Raw genomic sequence first — 8,120 nt, forward strand, 5'->3', positions numbered from 1 at the left:
CGCTACACAGGATTTGTCCATAATATCTGCCTCCTGTTCTTGTGTCCTGCTGTCTTCACTGACATTGGGAGCTGTCCTCCACGGTATAATTGTTGCAGAAGGGAAATTCTGCTTGGCGAATGAGAATCAAACAAGTGTCCAGAGGAAAGTATCATTTCTCCTCCCCACGCCCTGCCCCTCTTGTAGAATTTTTTGGATTGATCGTTTTGAGGAGCCTCTGATCTGAGTAGCTTTAGGCTACCACCCTAAATGGACATCCCTTCTCGGATTTAGGCAAAGGGAGCCAGTGAACTGAGAAAAAAGTTTCATTACGTACAACTTGGAAATTTTTTATGATGCCTGCTAACATGAACAACAGGTTTCTTTACAAGTTGATGATCATTTATCTGATTGCAGTTTAACCTCCTTTAATATAGCATTTATCCGCTGTTAAAATCCATTAGCGTTTTCCATTAAAACTTTATTATATCCTCCATTATGGAAAAACTTCATTGCTACAAACTCATCTCTCCACCCTCCATCTTCCATGTCTAAGAGCCATTCTGCTCCATCAGAAACATAAAAAACAAAAACAAAACTCATTATAGTCATTATGTAGGTTGATTATACAGCCTGCAAGATTTACAGTTGTATTAATTGTGCTTTTCATTAATTAAACAACCACTGGCATTACAAAGCATCTCTAATGCAACCTTTTTATTACACAGAATGTCATTTTCATAGAGCAGTGAGTACCAGCTACCTGTTCCATTCATTACACAAATTACTTAACTGGTCCCTGAATACATCGTCCTTTGATTGCAAGCTTAATTGGTTGCACAGCCAGTTGTTTTCATAATTTGTCCATTGCAAAAGACATCTATGGCAGAATCAGCCTAGGGTGGCACTTCCCGTATTGCCCCAAATGGCAGCCCAAAATCAGTGCTGATGATGCTGGTGCTTCTCTTCCACTGGCAGAAGCAGCAGGGCAGGAGGGGCACCCATGGGCATTCTGCCTGGTTGGGGGCTTCTGCCACCTGAAGCAGCATCCTCACCTGCCTCAAGGCTCTGGGATCCACCCTGTCTTTGGTTGCTGTGCTCTGTGAGGTTTTGCCAATTCCTCTTGGTCGAATTCTTCAATCACATGGTATTTGATTGTTTAGATTAATATACAGTTTCATCTATTGTTTATCTCAGTGGAAAGGGATCACCATAACTGTCCATCCTAAAACTTCAATAGCTGCTGGTCATTTGCTCCCTGTGATCTTCTCCCCTCCATCTTGTTTGAATAGCTGAGAATTAAAAGGTAAAGGTAAAGGGACCCTGACAGTTAACTCCAGTCGCGGACGACTCTGGGGTTGCAGCGGTCATCTCGTTTTACTGGCTGAGGGAGCCGACATTTGTCCGCAGACAGTTTTTCTGGGTCATGTGGCCAGCATGACTAAGCCACCTCTGGTGACATCAAAGCAGCACACAGAAACGCCGTTTACCTTTAAGCCGGAGCGGTACCTATTTATCTACTTGCACTTTGTCGTGCTTTCGAACTGCTAGGTTGCCAGGAGTTGGGAACAAATAAGGGGTGCTCACCCTGTAACGGGGATTTGAATTGCCAACATTTTGATTGGCAAGCCCAAGGCTCAGTGGTTTAGACCACAGCGCCACACGCGTCCGTTAGCTGAGGATTAGGTTCCATATATTCCTTGTAAAGTGTTCCACATTCAGTTCCAAGGACCTTGCGCATGAAAGCACCAGGCCTGAGAATGAAATCTCAAATGAAAACTCAAAGCAGAGAAGATTAACTCATTGGCCTTTGGATGTTTCTGATCTGGAGATCCCATCACCCCTGATCTTTAGCCACATTGACAGCGACTCCATGGAGCGCAGGACAGAAGAGTGAAGCGGCTTCAGAAACTGGGTTGGGAAGCGGGAAAGGGGGCTTAGTCATCTTCTAGGGTGGAAAGGATAAAGGAAAGGACAGGTTGGCCAATTATTATGGGGTGCAGAGTGGGACATGGCAGGTGAAGCAAGCAGAGAAGCAGAGCCCCTCCTGTTTGAAAATATTTTTGTAAGTTGCCTTGAGTCTTGTCTGGAAAAGGTGTCTGAGAAATAGGGTGATGGTGATTGCAAGAAGGATAAGGAGTAGGATAAGAGAGCATGTGAAGATCACCTTTCCTTCAAGTAAGCAAAGAGTCCATCATTTCACCTTTGAAATCTCCTTGCTCTGAATGTTCCACTCAACCTCTTCAATCAGTGGACTTGGATCTCTTCTTTCTTTTTTTTTTTTGGAAGAACTGTTTGAAGCTATTACTACTACGAGTGCTATTTCCGGGGGGGATGCAGGGGTACACATACCCCTAAACATTTTGTGAATCTAAGTTTGGCCAGATTGAGGAGCAGTATTTCAACATGAGTAGGAAAATGAGAGTAACCCTAAACATTTTTTTTGGGGGGGGGAGCACGGGCTACTACTAAGAATAATAATTGTAGGAGACGAGCATGTGAAAGTCCCCTTCCTTCAGTTAACCACAAGGGTCCAGCAATGTGATGGGGACAGGTGAGGGGTGAGTCATTTACCTGAGGGATACATCCCCCTAGCACTGCCTATGTGGGGCATCGCATGCTCCTCATAAATGTTTTGTTTGATTCAAGCTATCTCGCTCTGAAACATAAATACAGCACACCTGAATGTTTGTGATTTTACTTCTGTGAAAAGTGCTATGACTGACAGAATGCAGGAATGCCTTTGCAGAGGCACGTGATTTTGGCAACGTTCTCTTCCACGTCAGCCTAAGTCACAACGTCCCAAAGAAATTAAAATTATGGAATCTGCTTCTCCCTCCCAGCCCTCTCTTGGCAAGCTTTGGGGCTCCATTTGGCTTAAAAGCTGGCTTTGCCTGGCTTTGCCACCACAATTCATCCTGAGCCATGAAGATCCTTCACCTGTGCTTGGCAGTTCTCTCTTTGCTGCTCCTGGCTTCCCCAGGTAAGGGATGGAGAGGAAGAAGGCAGAGGGACACCTGCCAGCCGATTGTGGGGCGGAAGAGGGAGAGGAGTACACTTGCTGTTCTGTGGCCTTGCAAAGGAAGCTCACTTTTCTTGCTAGAGACATTTCTTTAGTGGTAATCTCTTTAGTGGGAATTCTTTGCATAAAAAATGTATATATCCGACAAAATTGCCTACCAATGTGTGTCTACTTGGGAAAATATGCACTGTATTGCTGAATTTTCCCCATTATGCCCATAACTGCTATGCAATTTCCCCTACTATAACCTATAAATTCATGCTATTGTCATGAAATTACACTTTTTCATGTACATTTTTTAAACACATTACTTGCAGGGAGAGCTGACTTTCAGAGGATAGCTGTGCTTTGATGTTCACATGATGACTTCATTATGGCACAGTAATATAAGGGAAAAGGGATGTGGGTGGCCCTGTGGTTTAAACCACTGAGCCTCTTGGGTTTGGCGATCAGAAGGTTGGCGGTTCGAATCCCCACAACGGGGTGAGCTCCCATTGCTCGGTCGCAGCTCCTGCCAACCTAGCAATTCGAAAGCACATCAAAGTGCAAGTAGATAAATAGGTACCGCTCTGGCGGGAAGGTAAACAGCTTAGTCATGCTGCCCACGTGACCCGGAAGCTGTCTCTGGTCAAATGCCGGCTCCCTCAGCCTGTAAAGCGGGATGAGCGCCGCAACCCCAGAGTTGTCTGCAACTGGACTTAACTGTCAAAACAGTCCTTTACCTTTTTATATATATATATGGAAAATGGCATCACATGTAAAACTGGTAAGGAAAAATAAAAGTAGCCTCTTCTTTTCTCAGTTTGGTTAGATTTTATGGAATTCTATGCAAATTTATGGAATATGTTTTACAAAATAAAAATTTGATTTGTATCTTCCACAGGTCTGCCAATAAATTTGGCGTATATAGTTTCTAATTAGTGGGGAATGTTTCTTGAGGTAACTTTCTTGATGTAATTTAGAGCCTTTTATTCTGGGTAGTCCTTGGGGCTCTGATGGCTTCAGTTACAGGCTTTAGTTTCTCTATAACGTATAAGCCATGTGTGCCTCACTTCTTGCTGTCGTGTTTCGTGGACTGACACCCTCCACTCATGAGCAAATAGCTGGATAAGCACATTGACCATTTCTTCTTGTGAATATAGCAAGGGTGGTAAACACCAGTGGCCACTGGCAGGGGGTGGGGGTGGGGGGTAGGAGTTGGGATGCCACAGCACCCAGAGCCTCACAGAGCCACTCCTGTTCAAAGGGCTTTGGAGTTGTTCATCTCTTTCATCCAGTTGTGATTTAACTTCCTTCTCCCCACTTATGTTTGTTTCTCTCTTTGCACAGGATCTGCACAGGATGAGGAACCTAAGAATGCTAGGAAATGCTATAAGGCCAATGGTATTTGCTACCCTCTACTTTGTCCCAATAATTCTAAGAAGATTGGAAGGTGTGCTCCTAATTATTTCTGTTGCCAAAGGTAATTTCAGCTGACCAAATAAGAATTATACCTCCTGCCCTTCTCCCATTACCCTCTGGATTGATCATTTTAAGTACCCAATGCAGAGTCTCCTAAACTGATCATCTTTTGCCTGGAAGCTCAATTGCTCCATTGCAAAAATAAAAATAAAAATACCTATGCCAGAATCAGCCAAGGGTGGCACATCCCATTTTGCCGCTTGATGCAAAATGCTAATTGCTGCTTTGCCATTCTGCCAGCACGGCTCCTAAGCCCATCTACCTGCTCCTCCTGCCATGCCTGATCTGCCGCTGACACACACCATACCCTGTTGGTTGCAGGCACAGAAGCGGCACTACCATTGTTGCCCATTTTAAGCAAGATGGTGCCGAGTTCTTTCACCACAGGCAGAACCAGCGGGGCAGGAGGGGCACCAATGGGTTTGTTGTCTGAGAGGCTTCTGCCAGCAGAAGCAGGGTCCTCACCTGCCTCATGGCTGGTCCAGCTGTCTTTGGGCTCTATGACCTGTGAGCTTATGCCAGATCTCCTTTGCCAAATCCCTTAACCACACCGGATGGGCACATTTAATTTGTTGTGCAGCTTCATCCATTGTTTATCTCAGTGCCTAAGGGAGGTCTATTCTGCAGCTTTAACAGATGCTGGGCACTTACTCTGTGTGGTGTCCTGCCCTCCACCATTTAAGATTACCTCAATTTCACATCCTATACATTCCAGGAAATCTCCCACTTTCAATTCCAAGCAGCTTCATTCTTATTTTATCTTTTAAAGAAAGAACCTGAGGCAGTAGACTTTTGTCTTGGGTCCTGGCAGAGAAATTAGCAACTGGACGGAATGAACCCCAGGGTGCCAGTACCTCCCGTGTTTCTCAAAACATTATCACAAAATGGCGAGCAAGCTTCCTGTTAACCCAGAACTCTTCCTCAGGGCCACAAAGACAACAAATCCCAGCCGTGCATAACATCCAGTCTGCAGGAGAATATTGGAGACCTTGCAAGCTCCCTCACTATTCTGTGACATATTTAATTGTACCTAGAAAAGAAAGTCCCCCAGGGGTGAGTATGGGCAATAGACTGGATTCAATTCTCATCGAAAGGTGAATCTATGTAATTCATAGTTACTGGAAATGAAAAACTGAAACAGATCTATGCCTACCCAATGGTTTATTATCATGAAATGTTTCTTGTTGTCCAACATGCCTTGCTTTGTATTTTTGTGTCTCAAACATGGTCACTTTGCTATGAAACTGACTTAACTCTTGTCTTTTTGTTGCTGGTTTCTATGTTTTAGACGGGAGGAGTGATAGATGCCTTTGAAAAGTGGAAGATGCTCCCTCTCTTTGAGAGCCGCTGGATCCCGCTTGATCCCCAGCTAGGGACTTCTTCTCCAAAGCATCCAGATTGAAAAAAGCAACAGTTTCAAGGCTGACATGAGCTTGTGCCTTGCAATAAACGCAGATCCAAAAGCCTTTTCCCCTCTGTTTTTCATTTCTAAGCATGAGTGTTCTTGCTAGTGAAGCCAAAATGGCACCTTACGTCCATGAGAAGGAGGTGTCAGCAGTGGCGTAGCATGGGGGTGCAGGGGGGGCCGGCCGCACCGGGCGCAACACCTGGGGGTTAGGGTTAGGGGGCGCAAATCCACCGGTTAGGGGGCACAAATTACTTGCCTTGCCCCGGGTGCTGACAACCCACGCTATGCCACTGGGTATCACCAGGCATGGTTGTGGAGAGGCCCAAAACATCATTAGAAAGGATGACTATGAGGGGGTGAGGATCCCCCAAAACAGTCTAGTGAGCAGGACTGGGCCACAATGTGGGAAATGAAGAGTCACAAAATATGGGGGGTGGAATGAGAGGGAGAAGAAGTTCAGTTCTGCTTCTATTTAAATGGTAATCAAACTGAGTTGCGCTCATTTAAAAAGTATGCCAATTGAAATATAGTCATCCTTCAAAACCCACAGGTGTCTGAATTTTGGGATTATTGAACTGACCAGACCAGGTCTGGAAGCTTCCTCTTATAGATTCTTGCCCCCTCCCCCCACAGGATTGCAGGTTGGGAAGTGTGGCGATCACACAGGGTCCTGGACATTTCACCATCTATTGATCCCTGTGCCACCACTTTATTTCTCGCTGCCACCACCCAGACCCTACCTGGTACAATACTGAGTCCAGTCTGGGTTAAATTGGAACATAAAGTTCTGTTGATTTATTGCAATTTAACAAGCATGTGGTTTCATACCTGCTCTCACTCACTAAACCACTTCTCAGATATTTACTTGTCTTTCTAACTCCTAACTGTTCCTGACTCAGCTTATTTCGCTACACTAATTCAACCTACCCACAGACTATCCCAATTGACTCCCACTGCAACCAACCACCCCACTCCCAACAAACTCCTCCCTTCGCCCCTCCCAGAGCTGGTTTTGTAGTCCCTCTGACTCCACCCCCCTGGGTTCTGATTGGGTAACCTGCTTAACTATTTCACCTCCAGCACTCTCATATGTTAACGTCACAGGAAGTAGCCCAGGCTTTTGCAGAAATTAGCTCCACCTAGCCCACTCATTATAGTATATTAGGCATAATTGCATGCACATGTGCCTACCAGGAATAATTCTTCATCCTAGGATCCCATGGCACCCAGTCTGGTGAGATAAGAGAATGATGATAATAATAATAATAATAATAATAATAATAATAATAATAATAATAATAATTTATTATTTATACCCTGCCAATCTGGCTGGGTTTCCCCAGCCACTCTGGGCGGCTTCCAACAGATTATTAAAATACAATAACCTATTAAACATTAAAAACTTCCCTAAACAAGGCTGCCTTCAGATGCCTTCTAAAAGTCTGGTATTTGTTTTCCTCTTTGATATTTGATGGGAGGGCGTTCCACAGGGCAGATGCCACTACCGAGAAGGCTCTCCGCCTGGTTCCCTGTAACTTGGCTTCTCACAACGAGGGAACCACATGAATGCCCTCAGCACTGGACCTCAGTGTCTGGGCAGATGATGGGGGTGGAGATGCTCCTTCAGGTATACTGGACCGAGGCCGTTTAGGGCTCTAAAGGTCAGCACCAACACTTTGAATTGTGCTCGGAAACGTACTGGGAGCCAATGTAGATCATTCAAGACTGGTGTTATATGGTTTTGGCGGCCACTCCCAGTCACCAGGCCAGCTGCCACATTCCACATTAGTTGTAGTTTCTGGGTCACCTTCAAAGGCAGCCCCACATAGAGCGCATTGCAGTAGTCCAAGCGGGAGATAACCAGAGCATGCACAACTCTCGTGAGACAGTCTGCGGGCAGGTAGGGTCTCAGCCTGCGTACCAGATGGAGCTGATAAACAGCTGCCCTGGACACAGAATTGACCTGCGCCTCCAAGGAGAGCTGTGAGTCCATAATTACTCCCAGGCTGCACACCTGGTCCTTCAGGGACGTGTTACACCATTCAGGACCAGGGAGTCCTCCACACCTGCCCGCCTCCTGTCCCCCAAAAACAGTACTTCTGTCTTGTCAGGATTCAACCTCAATCTGTTAGCTGCCATCCATCCTCCAACTGCCTCCAGACACTCACACAGGACCTTCACCACTTTCACTGGTTCTGATTTGAAAGAGAATTGGGTATCATCCGCATACTGAGGAACACCCAGCCCAAA

At 45.6% G+C, this 8,120-nt stretch overlaps 1 long non-coding RNA gene across 1 annotated transcript; it reads left to right on the top strand.

Moving 5' to 3' along the window:
* Positions 1–2,505: 2,505 nt before the first annotated feature.
* LOC309338066 lies at positions 2,506–5,928 on the top strand. Its single transcript, XR_014154660.1, has 3 exons — positions 2,506–2,962; positions 4,331–4,463; positions 5,751–5,928. It is a non-coding gene; the product is annotated as an uncharacterized lncRNA (long non-coding RNA).
* The last annotated feature ends 2,192 nt before the right edge of the window (positions 5,929–8,120 follow it).

The sequence above is a fragment of the Podarcis erhardii genome, assembly GCF_964252035.2.
Source record: "Podarcis erhardii genome assembly, chromosome: 3".
NCBI lineage: Eukaryota > Metazoa > Chordata > Lepidosauria > Squamata > Lacertidae > Podarcis > Podarcis erhardii.